Below are 17,842 nucleotides of genomic sequence, written 5' to 3' on the forward strand. Positions count from 1 at the left end.
ATGGTGTGATATTTATTCAGGCTGTGTAACTGGTTAAAGCTCTTCAGTCAGTGCACTGGAACACTCTCACTTGAATGTGGAAGTGTGTTGGTGCTTTTTCAGTCAGATTGATGTTTGAAATCTTTTCAAATTTTCCAGATTCAATGGCCGATGATATTCAGGTCCCAAGGAATATGACTCTGCCAGATCTCAACGTGACATTCGATATTTTAGCCTGTGATTCCTCTTTCAATATCCTGTAAAACAAGTTGACACAAGTCATCACTGTCAGTACAGGATCGAAAATCAGAACAGACAATTCCAGTTTCTATGGAACATTCTTTCTCTCTCATTCCCCAAAAGCTGTAAATCTCCATCCCACACACTCTCCCTCCATTCTCACTCTGCTGTATCTAATATTCACCCTCCCAATTCTCCTGAAGGTGCTGATTGAGGCTGATTGACAGATCCGTGCTCACTGCTTCCTGTCCTGGACACAGAGAGCTGAAAATCTCAATGCAGGCGGCCAGACAGATATATGCCCATATGACTGGACTAAAAATGTGTGGAATATACAGACTGGATTCACGACCTTACCCTTCAGTTGCTGCAAGTCCCCAATTTCCCCCAGAATGAGAAAAGAAACGGAAAGGGGGAAACATTGATTTCCTCCCAGATGTTGCAGAGGCGGAAGGTTTAATCTGAAGCTCATTGGCCAACTTCCGCATTGTGGCGTCACAATAGAGCCCTGCCTGAATCAGCCAATAGGAATCTCGCTGCTCTCCGGTGACGTCACTGCGGTTCCAATGCGCAGGCCCGGCCGTCCCCACCCTCTGTTGCCCCTCCCCCTCCTCCAGCCAAGGTTTCCAGGCAACCGGCTGACAGCTCCGGCCAGAGCGAGAAGCCGCTCGGTGATCTCCTCCCGCCGGCCCGGACTGCGCATGTTCAAGGGAGAGGGAAGCTGCACATGTGCGGGGGAGGTGCCCACCCGCTGACGAAGATACTGAGGTTTTGACCAATGGGAAGAGTTGGAGGACCGCAAGGAGTCTGGTCCTCCAGCCAATCAGAGCTCCCCATTGTCTGAATGCGGAAGTTGGTTGGCCAATGAGCTTCAGACCAAACCTCCTCCTCTGTTCTGTCAGTTTATTTTACTATTTATTGCCAATTTATGTACATCTGTGCTTTAAATCCTTGATGGATACAGCATCACACGAATCCTGTGCCCAATAGCCTTAGCGGGCAGGTTACTCCTGAACTTGGCACGCTTAAGAGCAGGAGGTATCGCTTCTCGGCCTTTTGGCGAAGATCAAGTGTAGTATTGACATGCTGTGCTTGGTTGAAGTCATTTGGTTACATTTTAGCTTCAATTGAAGCAGTTTTTAAAAGCGGCATCTCGGAATGCACAATGAATAGTCAGAGCCTCGGAGGTACAGAGGATCAGAGGGACCTTGGTGCGTATGTTCATAGATCTCTGAAGACAGTAGGACAGCGACATAAGGTGGTTCAGAAGGCACATGGGATACTTGCCTTCATTAACCGCGGCATTGAATATAAGAGCAGGGAGGTTATAATGGAGCTATACAAAACGCTGGTTGGCCACACTATGGTGGAGTACTGTGTGCAGTTCTGGTTGCCACACTATAGGAAGGATGTAATTGCACTGTAGAAGGTGCAGAGGAAATTCCCCAGGGTGTTGCCTGGGCTGGAGTGTTTCAGCTATCAAGAGAAACTGGATAGGCTGGCGTTGTTTTTCTTGGAGCAGAGAAGGGTGAGAGGGACCTTATTGAGGTGTATAAAATTCTGAGGGGCACAGATGGAGGGGGACAGGAAGGAACTTTTCTCTTTAGTCGAGGGGGCAATAACCAAAGGCATGGATTTAAGTTCAGGGGCAGTAGGTTTATAGGAGATGTGAGGAAAAACCTTTTCACTCAGACGGTGGTGGGAATCTGGAACTCACTGCCTGAAACATTTAAGAAGTATTTAGATGAGCTCTTGAAATGCCGTAGCATACAAGGTTACGCACCAAGAGTGGAAAATGGGATTAGAATAGAAAGGTGTTTGATGGTCGGCGCAAACACGATAGGCTGAAGGGCCTCTTTCCATGCTGTCAAACTCTATGACCACCCTCACAGGCAGCAAGTTCAAGACTATCATCAATCACAACCCCCTGTATCTTCACTAACTGAAACAATCCATTTAAAACATTCTTAGTCGAGGAATATCATCATATTTCTGTTCGGCCGGAAGCCTGCATGGAGATTTTCAGCTCTCTGTGTCCAGGACAGGAAGCAGTGGGCATGGATCTGTCAATCAGCCTCAATCAGCACCTTCAGGAGAATTGGGAGGGCGAATATTAGATACAGCAGAGTGAGAATGGAGGGAGAGTGTGTGGGATGAAGATTTACAGCTTTTGGGGAATGAGAGAAGAAAGAATGTTCCATAGAAACTAGAATTGTCCGTTCTGAATTTCTATGCTGTACTGACACTGATTAATTTTTCAAACTCGTTTTACAGGATATCAGAAGGTGAGGATTTACAGACAAAAACTCAAAACAAACATCACGTCAGCATTCAATTTATCGGGACCTGAATATCACTGACCTTTGATTCTAGAAGGTGAAATGTTTCTCTGTTCTTTCTGCTTCAGAAGATTCTCAACATCAGTGTGACTGGAAAAGCACCGAGACACACAGACACACCCGAGTGAGAGTGTTCCAGTGAACTGAGTGTGGAAAGAGCTTTAACCAGTTACACAGCCTGAAAATACATCGCAGCATTCACAGCGGGGAGAGACTGTACCCGTGTTCTGCGTGAGATTTAACTGATTGTTTAACCTGGAGAGTCACAAGGACACCCGCATCAGGGGAAAACCGTGGAAATGTGGGGACTGTGGAAAGGGATTCAATGTCCCATCAGAGCTGGAAATTCATCGACGCAGTCACACTGGAGAGAGACCGTTCAGCTGCTCTGATTGTGGGAAGGGATTCACTCAGTCATCCAGCCTGCAGAGACACCAGCGAGTTCACACCGGGGAGAGACCGTTCACCTGCTCTCAGTGTGGGAAGCGATTCACTCGCATTTCCCACCTGCTGAGTCACAAAGTCACTCACACCAATGAGAGACCCTTTAAATGTACTGACTGTGGGAGTGGATTTAAAAGTTCTCGAGAACTCATGTCCCACCAACGCACTCACACTGTGGAGAGACCGTTCTCCTGCTCTGACTGCACAAAAAAGTTTAGAACGTCATTCCACCTGCGGGAACACCAGCGAGTTCATACTGGGGAGAGGCCATTCACCTGCTCTGTGTGTGGGAACGGGTTCACTCAGCTATCCATCCTGCTGAGACACAATCTCATTCACACCAATGAGAGACCCTTTAAATGTTCTGACTGTGGGAGCAGATTCAAAAGCTCACGGGATCTGGTGTCCCACCAGCGCATTCACACTGAGGAGCGACCATTCAGTTGCACTCACTGCACAATGAGATTTAAATGGTCATCTGCACTGCAGACACACCAGCGAGTTCACACTGGGGAGAGACCGTTCGCCTGCTCTGTGTGTGGGAAGGGATTCACTCGGTCATCCAACCTGCAGAGACACCAACGGATTCACCAATGATTATCGAGTTGGTTTCTGCTGTTATTGCTGCTGTTAATCACATCCAGGACTGAACCACGTTCATTCTGACAGTTGGTGAAGTGGAACGTTGAAGGGTTTTCTTTCTGCTGGACTGGCCGGTATCACCCCTCTGCTTCCAATGAGCTGATGCTCTTTGAGCCTGGGAGAGCACATTTCCAATGAAATAAGAACAAAGAAAATTACAGCACAAGAACAGGCCCTCCAAGCCTGCACTGATCATGCTGCCTGACTTAACTAAAACCCCCTACCCTTCCGGGGACCATATTCCTCTATTCCCATCCTATTCATGTATTTGTCCAGATGCCCCTTAAAAGTCACTACCATATCCGCTTCCACTACCACCCCCGGCAGCGAGTTCCAGGCACCCACCACCCTCTGTGTACAAAATCTGCCTTATACATCTCCTTTAAACCTTGCCCCTCGCTCCTTAAAGCTGTGACTCTTCCACCCTGGGAAAAAGCGTTTGACTATCCATTCTGTCCATGCCCCTCATAATATTGTAGACTTCTATCAGGTCGCTCCTCAACCTCTGTTGTTCCAGTGAGAACAAACCAAGTTTCTCCAACCTCTCATCATAGCGAAACAAACAAATAAACAAAATGATCCACAAAAACTGACGAAAGACATTTATTTTATCCTGGATAGTAAATAGTGTTTTTCCTCCACTGCAAGTAGATCTAAAATAAATACAGAAAGAACTGGAAAAACACAGGTCTGGCAGCATCTGTGGGGAGGGAAACTGAGTTAATGTTTCACGTCCAATGTAACTCTACTTCAGAACTAGAGGGAGAAATGTGATGGGTTTGATACCGGTGAGAAAGAGGGGAGGGTCAGGTCGAACAAAAGGGAAAGTCGGGGATTGGTTAGAGGGCGACGAGATTAAATGTCAAAAATGTCCTGGAACAAAAGGCAAAGGGAGAGGTAATGGTTGTAGTGAAGAAAGAAAGCAGTTTTGTCACTGGATTAATTGTATCCTCAATTACTTGCCCCATTTTCTGTCATTATCAGGAATACAATAGAATAATTTCACACCATCCCTTTATCTGATTCTATACAATCCCTGTACAAATGTTGAGGCTAATCAGAGCTGGAAGGTCTCTCTCGCCAGTACATTTATCTTCACTGCACATTCTTTACATACACAGCAATTAAGCTTTTACATTTGACTGCAAATAAAACTCAATCTTTCATTACAACTACTGACTTATTATTGATTCATTAACTTTAACTCAATTATGGCTCACTACTTATTCACCCATCTGTTACTGACTGGTAGCTAATTGTTAGAGTAATCTTTAATTAATACATTTGATTAATACAAGATACAATGGTTCAAAAATATACTTTGTGAAAGACACAAAGCTTTCTTACTAATCTTGATCAGGTTGAACAATCAGCCTCATTCTTGAACCAGACTTTAGCAGAATATAATGTCTTCTAGCTTATCAAAATGATTGAAGAATTCCTTAATTGCTTGCTCAGCCGTGTCTAGAGGCTTTTAGCTTTATGATATAAAGTTCTCATCACATGTTCGAGTTTAACATGGCTTCCTTGACCAAGTTATATTTAACTGTTAATACAGATGAAAGTGATCATTTTCATTTCTGAGGCACCCCTACAGTTTCCCACATCATAACAGTGACCACACTTCAAAATAACTTGACCGTAAAACACTTTCCAAGATCTTGTGGTCATGCAAGAAGCTGCAGAAATGTAATTTCCTTTTTAGAAATAGTCCCCAACTTGGATACATCACACTCAGTCCGCTCATTGAGATCATTAATAAAGACTGAGTCTCAATTTTGAGAAACAACCATGTCTTTCACTCCGTTTCCAAATCCCCTGTGAAAATCCAAACACAATATATCGTGAAATTATTTGGTTTAAAACAGAATGAGTTGTTGTGATTTGGAATGCACTGTCTGAAAATGGTGCAGGAAGCAAATTAAACTGGATCTTTCAAAAGGGAATTGGACAGATTCGAAATGAAATATGGGATTAATGGAGGATCTTGTTCAAAGGGATATCATGGGTACAATGGCTGGAATGGCCTCCTTCTCTGCTCTCAGATTCATTTGCATCTGATGAAAGTGGTAAATATCTGGAACCCACTTCCGGCAAAGGGGAGAAGCAGAGATGATGGAATCTTTCCAAAAGGAAATTGGATGGGCAATTGAGGGAAATAAACCGACAGGGGTACGGGGATAGAACGGGGCAATGGTTTGATTCACAGGGAACCAGCATGGACTTAATGGGGCGGATGGCTGCATTCTCGACCCTAATTCCTGACTGATCTAAAGAGAGTATAACCTGATGTGTGACCATAAAGCAAATGAAGACAACAGCAAAGGCTGATGGTTAGAAGAGCTAACTCTGTATCAGGCTGAGTACAGTGCGAGGATCAGGCTGAAGGAGTTCTGCACTGAGGAATGGACACAGGAGCTCATTGATTGGGGGCAGTCGCTCTGCCTCGAACAGACATTGAGTGAACATAGACCCTTGTGTGTTGTGCTCCTGAGAGAAATGCCACCCCCTGAGAGAGGCATGACTCCCTCAGCCTTTGTGACTAAAAGACAGTGATCCATATGACCATAAGATATCAGAGCAGAATTAGACCATTTGGCCCATCGAGTCTGCTTTGCCATTCAATCATGGCTGATATGATTCTCATCCCCATTCTCCTTCCTTCTCCCCGTAACCTTTGATCCCCTTATTGATCAAGAACCTATCCATCTCTGTCTTAAAGACACTTAATGACCTGGCCTCCACAGCCCACTGTGGCAATGAGTTTCACATTCGCCACCCTCCTCTCAAGAAATTCCACCTCATCTCAGTTTTAAAGGAGCGTCCCTTCACTCTGAGGTTGTGACCTCGAGTTCTAGTCTGTCCCACTAGTGGAAACATCCTCTCCACGTCCATTCTATCTCGGTCTCTCAGTACTCTGTAAGTTTCAATTAGATCCCCTCTCATCCTTCTGAACTCCATCGACGATAGACCCAGACTCCTCAACTGCTCCTCATATGACAAACCCTTCATTCCTGGGATCATTCCTGTGAACCTCCTCTGGACCCCCTCCAAGGCCAGCACATCCTTCCTTAGGATGGGGCCCAAAACTGCTCACAATATTCCAAATGGGGTCTGACCAGAGCCTGATACCGCCTCAGCAGTACATCACTGCTCTTGTATTCTAGCCCTCTAGAAGTGAATGCTAGCATTGAATTTGCCTTCGTAACTGCCAACTGAACCTGCATGTTAACCTTAAGAGAGTCCAGAACCAGGACTCCCAAGTCCCTTTCTGCTTGAGATTTCCGAAGCCTTTCACCATTTGGAAAATAGTCTACGCCTTTATTCTTCCGACCAAAGTGCATAACCTCACACTTCCCCACGTTATATTCCATCTGGCACTTCTTTGCCCATTTGCCTAGCCTGTCCAAGTCATTCTGCAGCCTCCCGACTTCCTCAACACTACCAGTCCCTCTACATATCTTTGTATCATCCGCAAATTTAGAAAGGGTCAAGACCTTCAAGTTTTTAGGTGTCCAGATCACCAACAATCTGTCCTGGTCCCCCCATGCTGACACTATAGTTAAGAAAGCCCACAAATGCCTCTACTTTCTCAGAAGATTGAGGAAATTTGGCACGTCAGCTATGACTCTCACCAATTTTTACAGATGCACCACAGAAAGCATTCTTTCTGGTTGTATCACTTCTTGATATGGCTCCTGCTCTGCCCAAGGTCACAAGGAACTACAAAAGGTCGTAGTGTAGCCCAATCCATCATGCAAACTAAGCTGCCATCCATTGACTGTCTACATTTCCCGCTGCCTCGGCAAAGCAGCCAGCATAATTCAGGACCCCACGCACCCCAGATATTCTCTCTTCCACCTTCTTCCATTGGGAAAATGATGCAAAAGCCTGAGGTCACGTACCAACTGACTCAACAAAAGCTTCTTCCCTGCTGCCATCAGACTTTTGAATGGACTTACCTTGCATTAAGTTGCTCTTTCTCTATACCCAAGCTATGACTGTAACACTACATTCTGCACTCTCTCATTTCTTTCTCTATGTACGGTATGCTTTGTGTGTATAGCGCGCAAGAAACAGTACTTTTCACTGTATGCTAATACATGTGACAATAATAAATCAAAACAAAATCAAATCAAATCAAATTAAATTTAGCAATTATGCCCTCATTCCATCTTCCAGATCATTAATGTGTAACAGTGCATGTTCTGTGAATATGTGACTGAAAGCACATCTCAGCCAGCGAGACCCCGAGCAGAAGAAGATAAAGGAGATTTGCCAGTGTTGACCTGCAGGAACAACCAAAGCACAAAGAAAGGTCCCCAAGTCAGGAACTCAGAAATATTGGAACAAAAGCCTATCGGCAGGGAGCCTGATCAATTTGCCTTTTTGGTTTGATTTGATTTACTATTGTCACATGTATTAACATACAGTGAAAAGTTTTGTTTCTTGTGCGCTAAACAGACAAAACATACCATTCATAGAGAAGGAAATGAGAGAGTGCAGAATGTAGTGTTACAGTCACAGCTTGGGTGTAGAGAAAGATCAACTTAATGCAAGGGAAGTCCATTCAAAAGTCTGACAGCAGCAGGGAAAACTCTGTTCTGTTGGTACGTGACCTCAGACTTTTGTATCTTTTTCCCAACGGAAGAAAGGGGAAGAGAGAATGTCCGGGGTGCGTGGGGTGCTTAATTATGCTGGCTGCTTTGCCGAGGCAGCGGGAAGTGTAGACAGAGTCAATGGATGGGAGGCTGGTTTGCGTGATGTATTGGGCTACATTCAGTACCTTTGGTAGTTCCTTGCGGTCTTGGGCAGAGCAGGAGCCAGACCAAGCTGTGATATGGGACATCTGTAAAAGTTGGTGAGAGTCGTAGCTGACATGCCAAATTTCCTTAGTCTTCTGACAAAGTAGACGAGTTCCTTGCACTGGGTAGTATTTGAGTCCAAGCTGTGAGTTTTGTGTTTTTTAATCAGTATTTTAGCAAGTGCTGAGTAAAAAGGCAGTTTCAATGGTTTTTGAATGTTCGAAGACAATCGGCTTCCAGAAAGTTAAGAAAGGAATAGTTCATTGGTGAACCCTTCAGCATGCAGGTCAGCGGGAGCACCCCCGCACATGCGCAGCTTCCCCTCTCCCTTGGACATGCGCCGTCCCGGGCCGGGGGAAGGGGGCGATCACCGAGCGGCTTCTCGCTCTGTCCGGAGCCGCCAGCCGGTTGCCTGGAAACCTTGGCTCGAGGAGGTGCAGGGGGAGGGGAACAATTGGTGGGGGCGGGGCTCCCGGGTCCGCCCGGCGGAGATCCCACCCCCTGACCTTGATGCTGAGGGGCTGACCAATGGGAAGAATTGGAGGACCGGAAGGACACTGGTCCTCCAGCTGATCAGAGCGCTGGCTTTGCGTGAATGAAGATTGAGCTTCAGACAGACTGAAACTTCCTCCTGTCGCTAATATCTGTGAGTAAAACACTTTCTTTTCTCCCCCTTTCCATTTCTTTTCTCATTCTGGGGGAAATTGGGGACTTGCAGCAACTGAAGGGAAAGGAAGTGAATCCAGGGAGGCTGCAGACTCTGGAAAGGTTGGCCCAGGTTTCTCTCTCTCTCTCAAACCAGAAAATGATCCATTTCTGCCCACTGTTTGCTGTTAGCCAATTTTCTATCCACGCCAATATGTTATCCCCACAGCATGAATTTTTATTTGCTGCAATAATCTTTAATGTTTCACCTCATCAAATGTCTTCTGGAAATCTGAGTACAGCACATCCACCGGTTTCCCTTTATCCAATTCCCGATGGGGAATTTTAGAAAATTGAACAACACATCAACTATCTCACTCTGTTAAGACCCGAGAATGAAGCCCAGCAGGACCCGAGGACTCATCAGCCCACAGCTCCAACAGTTTGCTGAGGACCACTTCCCTGGTCATTGTGCTTTTTCAGAGTTCATCCCACACTTCTGTTTTCTGATTTCCAGCTGTTTCTGAGTTTTAACTGTATCCTCTATTGTGAACACCGAGGCAAAATACTTGTTCAATTAATTTCCCAGCTCCTTATTTTTCATTTTTAATTGCTGGACTCACTTTCTATAAGACTCTTAAGAAATGAAGTAGGGCAAGTGAATGAAGTGACAGTCGGAGAGCACTTTGTGTCCAGTGACCAGAACACTATTAGTTTTAAAATAGTTCTGGAAAAAGATAGGAGTGATCCACAGGTTAAGGCCCTAAACTGGAGCAGGGCCAATGTTGTGGGCATTAGGCAGGATCTAGCAGATGTTGATTATGTGAGTCTGTTTGAAGAGAAAAGAAGGACTGGCTAATGGGAGGCTTTTAAAAGTGTGATATCAAGAGTCCAGGAGAAGTATATTCCTGTTCAGATGAAGGGAAGGAATGGTAAACACACAGCCATGGAGCATTAAACTTGCCTCGCAGGGCCTCTCACATCAGCGCAAAGGCAGCTGCTTTGTGAGACTGCTGGCAGCACAGACAAGTCAGAGATAAGCGTGTCCTGAGAAGAGAGATTCATTGTGAAGGCTCAGGGACGGTTGATAAGATATAAGAATTCTATTATGTTAATGAACATTCTTTCCTCTCTCGTTCCCCAAAAGCTGCAAATCTCCATCCCACACACTCTCCCTCCATTCTCACTCTGCTGTATCTAATATTCACCCTCCCAATTCTCCTGAAGGTGCTGATTGAGGCTGATTGACAGATCCATGCTCACTGCTTCCTGTCCAGCAGTCAAAAATCCTAAGAATTCGGAGCTGCAGTTGGCCATTCAGCCCATCGAACTGCCTCAACCATTCATTGAGAATTGGCTGATCTACCACAGCATCATTTCCCACGCTATCCCCTAGATAGAGAGAGAATAGAGTCAACGTTTCGAGTCTGCAGAGAGGAAGGAATGTTCAATAGAAACTTGAATTGTCTGTTCTAAATTTCTATCCTGCACTGACACTGATGACTTCTGTAAACTCATTTTACAGGGTATCGAAAGAGGAATCACAGGCTGAAATCTCAAACATCATGGGCGGCACGGTAGCACAGTGGTTAGCACTGCTGCTTCACAGCTCCAGGGTCCCGGGTTCGATTCCCGGCTCGGGTCACTGTCTGTGTGGAGTTTGCACATTCTCCTCGTGTTTGCGTGGGTTTCCTCCGGGTGCTCCGGTTTCCTCCCACAGTCCAAAGATGTGCGGGTTAGGTTGATTGGCCAGGTTAAAATTGCCCCTGAGATGTGTAGGTTAGAGGGATTAGCGGGTAAATATGTGGGGGTAGGGCCTGGGTGGGATTGTGGTCGGTGCAGACTCGATGGGCCGAATGGCCTCCTTCTGCACTGTAGGGTTTCTATGATTTCTTTCTATGTCTAGATCTGACAGAGTCATATTCCTTGGGACCTGAATATCATCGGCCTTTGAATCTAGGAAAAATGGTTGTCCGGTCTGGTGACTTGAAAAGATTTCAAACATCAGTGTGACTGGAAAAGCGCCAACACATTGCCACACTGGAGTGAGTGTGTTCCAGTGCACTGAGCTTGAACCAGTTACACAGCCTGAATAAATATCACACCATTCACAGCGGTGGGGGAGGGGCGGGGGGGGGACTGTTCTGTGTGTGGACGAGTCTTCAACTGAAGAGAGAGGCAAGGACACCTGCACCATGGAGAAACCATGGAAATGTGGGGACTGTGGGAAGAGATACAGATACCCATCCCTGCTGGAAGCTCATCGGCGCAGCCACACTGGGGAGAGGCCATTCACCTGCTCTCACTGTGGGGCGGGATTCACTCGATTGTCCCAGCTGCAGACACACCAGCGAGTTCACACTGGAGAGAGGCCCTTCACCTGCTCTCAGTGTGGGGAGGGATTCAGTCAGTTATCCAGCCTGCAGGCACACCAGCGAGTTCACACTGGAGAGAGGCCCTTCACCTGCTCTCAGTGTGGGGAGGGATTCAGTCAGTTATCCAGCCTGCAGGCACACCAGCGAGTTCACACTGGAGAGAGACCGTTCACCTGCTCTCAGTGTGAGAAGGGGTTCAGTCAGTTATCTAACCTGCAGACACACCAGCGAGTTCACACTGGGGAGAAACCGTTCACCTGCTCTCAGTGTGAGAAGGGATTCACTCATTTATCCAGCCTCCAGACGCACCTGCGTGTTCACACTGGGGAGCGGCCGTTCACCTGCTCTCAGTGTGGGAAGGGATTCACTGATTTATCCACCCTGCGGAGACACCAGCGAGTTCACACTGGGGAGAGACCATTTATCTGCTCTCAGTGTGAGAAGGGGTTCAGCCAGTTATCCAACCTGCAGGCACACCAGCGAGTTCACACTGGGGAGAGGCCATTCATCTGCCCTCAGTGTGGGGAAGGATTCACTCGGTCATCCAACCTGCAGACACACCAGCGAGTTCACACTGGGGAGAAACCATTCACCTGCTCTCAGTGTGGGAAGGGATTCACTCGGTTATCCAACCTGGGGACACACCAGTGAGTTCACACTGGGGAGAGACTGTTCAGCTGCTCTCAGTGTGGGAAGGGATTCAAAGTTTCATCCCACCTGCTGAGACACCAAAAAGTTCATGAGTGATTCCAGGGGTTTGGATTCTGCTGTCATTGTTTCTGCTCTCAATTACATCCAGGACTGCATTTTGTTCATTCTCACAGTTGGTCAATGGGGAGGGTCGGAGGGTTTCTTTCTGCTGGACTGGCCGGTCTCACCACTTTGCCTCCAGTGGGCTGATGCTCTTTGAGTCTTGTTGCGAATACCTGGTTTCAAATTTCACACGGATCACAGAGTGACAGGGTGTGAGGAAGTTAAGAGTCACTATTTCTGTTTGAAACTTCCCAAATGCTCATCCAATTTCCTTTGTAATTGTTTATTGTCTCCACTTCCTCCACCCTCGTAGGCAGCGAGTTCCAGGTCATTACCATTCACTGCATCAAAATATTCTTCCTCACATCCGCCCCTGCATCTCTGACCCAAACCTTAAACCTGTGTCCCCCTCGTCCTTGTCCCATCAGCGAATGGGAACAGCTTTTCTTTGTCCACCTTATCTAAACCTGTCAGAATCTTGTCCACCTCCATCAAATCTCCCCTCAACCTCCTTTGCTCCAAGGGGAACAACCCCAGCCTGACATCGACAATAAAGAACAAACTAACAGAACATGTTAATACCTGAAATCAAATTGGAATGTTTAATATCTGTTTTAAAGATATTGTGAATATATTGTCCTGGACAATAAAGGAATTGGAATAACTCACCTTGGGTGTGGTTGAATGGAATATATCAATCTGGAACTACCTACAGTCTTGTGAAAGTCTGGAATGTGTAGCTGGAAATCCCTCCCTAACAGCACTGTGGGTGTACCTACACCCCAGGCATTGTAACAGTTCAAGAAGGCAGTGTTAGGGTTGACCACGGCCGAGGCAGCTACATACAGCCACATATTCTGTTATAATTGAAGGACTGCAGATTGAATGTGAGGCATTATAGGACTGGACTATCTTGACCACATTCCTGTGACTGCTCAGTTTCTGCAATCACGGACCATTAAAGCTGCTTAGCAGGGCCCCGACAGAGGACCTGCTGAGAATATTTACTCAGAATGAGTTAGAATTAAACTTATTTCAGGACCGGCTGGTGTTCAGCGACTGAGATATCCAAACCTGTAAAACGGGGTGTGACCAATCAACAAACAGCGGTAGGTAGTTGGTTAAGAAGCATTCTCAGGTATTGCTTCAATTATTTTATCATAAATTTGTGATAAGAACTGTGAGGGACTTGTGCCCCAATAGTCGGCAAAGCAGAGCCTCAAGGAACTTGGAATAACTGCGAGAATTCTATTGTGTTGTCATCTCAACCCCAGATAATGAACAAAGATTTTGCAGGTGGTAACGTGTTTGGGATTTTAAATCAACAAAGACCAATAAAATCAGGCCTTGGAAGTTGGCTTTAAAAAGGTTAAGTTAGAATGAAGGGGAATTAATAATCTTGTATCTTATTTCAATCAAGGTGTTGTGATCTTGTAGTGCTCTGTTGCTTTAAGCTGCGAGAGAGAATGCTGAGGATTCATTGTTTGAAATTTACAAGCTGTGAGAACCTGTGTTTCGTTTGTTTTATGTGGATGTTTGTAGATGTGTTTATCATTGTTTTGGGCGACATTTGTTAAGGTTTATCTTCCTCGAGAATTAACTTTATCTTTAATTAAAGGCATTTTTGAAAGTTTAACAACAGAACCACAAGAACGCTTAAGGAATTCATTCTGGTTATTGTTGTTGTAAAGCACATGCTATGTTTCTCTGCTTGTGTGTGGATGATATTTGTGGGTTGCTTCAAGCTTTGAGGTTTTCTGTCTGTGATTTAAATCAAACAGATTTTTTTAAAGTAAGTGTAATTGATAAAGTTTTTTTTTCAAAAGTTATGAACCTGGAACAATAATTACAGGATTCCAGGATATTTTACTAAACATGCAGGAATTTTAATCCGGATACAATTCACACATGTGAGAATGAGAGTTTTAATTTGTAATGGTTATTTAAAATTTGGGACATGTGAAATGATTCTGACCAATCCTATGTTGGATTAAACTTCCTGTCAGGTCCAAAGATTTATTGCTGACATAAGAATGGTTAAAATGCTGTGGGAATTATAAGTTTAAAAGGAGAGATTATTAAATAGAAATGATTCCCAGACCGTGTGGTCGTTAGACTAAAACAAAGGAAGGGTGCTGACGTCCATTTGAGAACTTTTAATCCACCCCTTTTCAAACTAAGGGAGTCTATGTACAAAGAAAACCCCAAGGATGGTAGATAAGGGTGTCTGGAAAACATCATGATGGGGGCACCGATCTGTTCACAAGATGCTCACAAAGCCCCATGATGCCCAGATACTAATTTAATTGCACCTATATATAATGTATGTAATCTATAACCATTCTGATTGGATTGTGTCCAGCCGGGATGGGCTGAGTAACTGGATAAGAATTGATGATTTTCTTTGTTGGGTGGAGTTGCACATGGTCAGCCCCTGTGGCTTCTCCCCGCTGGCCTCGCTCAATAAACTGTCTGTCGATTGAATCAGGTTTGAGTGTTGAATGATTCTTCTGAGTTCATTCCCCCCAACACACTGGGTACATTGCAAATTCATCCTTGGGAGTGGCCTGATAGGCCGTTGTCCAGACTACATGTGGCCCTTGGGGGGCCTTTCATGAATCACATGTTTGCTTGTTGTAGATGCACATTCAAAATGCTTGGAAGCACAGATCATGAGTAATATTACAGGGCAATTAGGACTAGCTTAGTGGTAAAAACTGTGCGACATGGACAAGTTGGGCTGAAGGGCCTGTTTCCATGCTGTAAACCTCTATGACTCTAACTACCTTTTTTGTGGCCTGAAGTTCCCACAATTGGAAAGCAGCCAGATTAGTTAAATAGACAGCCTTAATTGTGAGACAATTTAAATAATAAATGATTCATTAATATATATGTTATAAAGGCTGGAAATGTAAATTTGTTAGTTTATAACTTTTAGAATTATAAACACATTAAGAATGGTTAAAGTGCTGTGGGAATTATAAGATGTTCCCTTCTCATGCTGACAGAATAAAAAAAGCTGAAAGGACTTGTTAACCTTGACTGAAGGGAATGAATCGGCTCCTGTTCAAGATGTCTCAACATTGAATGACTGATGTGAACCAATTATCGGTCGACACTTTCTTTTCTCCCTCTTTCCATTTCTTTTCTCATTCTGGAGTTGAATTTTTAACTTCCAGGTCACCACTCGCTGCCTCAACAAAAATCCTCCTCACATTCTTCATGTCTCTCTAACCAGGTAATACAGTGCATTACACACATCATCAGTCTGCTTATTTATGTCCAAATGTAAAGCTTTAACGTGGCCGTCAGCTTGAAGATTTTCAGCTTTTTGTGTCCAGGACAGGAAGCAGTGAACATGGATCTGTCAATCAGCCTCAATCAGCACCTTCAGGAGAACTGGGAGGGTGAATATTAGATACAGCAGAGTGAGAATGGAGGGAGAGTGTGTGGGACGGAGATTTATGATTTTTGGGGAATGAGAGAGGAAAGAATGTTCCATAGAAACTGGAATTGTCAGTTCTGAATTTCTATCCTGTACTGACACTGATGACTTTTGTAAACTCCTTTTACAGGATATGAGAGGGTGAGGATTTACAGACAGTGTTCCAGTGTGCTGAGTGTGGAAAGAGCTTTAACCAGTTACACAGCCTGAAAAAAACATCTCAGCATTCACAGTGGGGAGAGACTGTACCCGTGTTCTGTGTGAGATTTAACTGATTGTTTAACCTGGAGAGTCACAAGGACACCCGCATCATGGAGAAACCATGGAAATGTGGGGACTGTGGGAAGGGATGCAGGTTCCCATCTCAGCTTGAAATTCATCGACACATTCGACTCCGTGAACAAAGTGATTGGATGTCTTTGAGGCTCTTGTCCTTTTGTCAAAAATGCCAGAATCCTCAGACACAATAAGGTCTTGCATCAATTGGAGGAGTATGCACACACACATCATTTTAAAGTTATTTCAGGACCCCCAATAAGAATGGCTAATAAAACAACTGTATAAACCCGATCTGGAATGGGAAAGAAGTTGCGGCTGTTGATATCACAACAAGAATTGAAGATAACAATAATTCCCTGGAAAGAGCATGGGATGAAAAGGTTAAGAAGTATCAACATCCAACTAAAGAGATTAAACAACGGACAGGTGAAGTTTTTTGGGTTTATTATAGGCGCCAGGGAAAATGATATACACAAAATGACCTGATGTTGAAATTCCTCAATATCCATTAATTTAAATTGTTTGTGGAACGAATCTGCTGACTGGCATTGTTACAGACGGTAAAAATGTTACAGATTTTTACAGACAAATCATGTTGCCTCATTGTTAACCACTTTTAATTATTTTTTTCTTTTTGTATGTTTTGACATTTTATATGGTGATTTGTATATCTTGGTCTTGTTTCTTTTCTTTTGATTTTAATTCATATTTAATAAAGTTTACTCTAATTTTATAAAATATGCAACATCAAAACACATATCAAATGATGAGGGATTTATATCGTTGTCAAGAGGCGTGTCTCATTAGCTCTGCATTACCCCACTTGGTTTTATTCTGCAGCAACAATGGCACTAATTTAATATTTACAATTTTATTTTAGTCCTGGATGGGTCGCCAGCATTAGGGCAGCAGAACCCTCCCGATACATCTTCTGTCAGAACACCGACATGCCCTGCCCCTGAACGGCCCTCCCCCCCACCCTCTTGGCAGAGATTTTCCCCCCCCCCCAAGCAAATCACAGCCCCCCCATGCAAGCTCCACTCTTGACAACCATACCCCTTGCAAAAGCCCCCCCCCCATCATGTTAAATACCTCTCCAGGCCCCACCACCACGCATGCCCCACCCCCTTGGCATTGTCCATGGTGCACTTATGGCACCCAACCAGACACTGCTAGGATGCCAGGTGGGCACTTGCCCAATTTGCACTGCCCAGACATGCCCCTCCATCACCTGGTGGTTTCAATGGCCTCCGATTCCCCCCCACCCCCCAGCGTGGCCCAAGCGCCTGGTCTCCACTGGTGAAGACCAGTAGTGATTCTCGCTGGTGTGACGTCTCACTGGCTGACGGGGGCTGGGGGGGGGTGGGGGGGGGGGGGGGGTTGCGGGTGAGAGCAACTGTACTGAACCTGCCAATCACATTGTAATGTAAGCAAATCTATGCAATTAGCCTTCACCCTCTTTCTGGTCATAAAACCATTCACGCCGGCAAAACACGGGCCGGGAAGATAGCAATTCTTTAGTCTCGCAAGCTATCTTCCCGGCTCACCACGTTGATCGAGCGGCGAGTCGAGCCGGTAAGATCGCCCCCTGTATCTTTCTTTCACACTCAGACTGAACCAATCAGCCTTATTTTTGAAGCAGATTTGACAGAATATAATGACTTCTCGCTGATCAAAAGGAAAGAAGAAATTCTTAGTTTAAACAGTTGCTGCTCGCTACACGGATTCCACAAGCATTTAGGTGAATACAGTATTCATTTTGAAATAAAGCTTCCAGTTGTGGAACACCTCTGCTCTGACCCTGACCTTCCGCTCGCTTGCCATTAGAATTCACCACCTTGCTCTCACGCTCACATTTCTGTCCTCAGCCTGCTGCAATGTTCCGGAGAAGCCCAA

General features: G+C 45.1%; 1 protein-coding gene and 1 pseudogene across 1 annotated transcript in view; one reads left to right on the plus strand and one right to left on the minus strand.

Annotated features, from left to right (window-relative positions):
* Window positions 1-17,842, minus strand: part of LOC144484828 (uncharacterized) — a 40,591-nt gene that overhangs the window by 10,967 nt on the left and 11,782 nt on the right.
* On the plus strand, window positions 174-12,216 carry LOC144484816 (uncharacterized; annotated as a pseudogene).

The sequence above is a fragment of the Mustelus asterias genome, unplaced genomic scaffold (genome assembly GCF_964213995.1).
Source record: "Mustelus asterias unplaced genomic scaffold, sMusAst1.hap1.1 HAP1_SCAFFOLD_129, whole genome shotgun sequence".
NCBI classification, from domain to species: domain Eukaryota; kingdom Metazoa; phylum Chordata; class Chondrichthyes; order Carcharhiniformes; family Triakidae; genus Mustelus; species Mustelus asterias.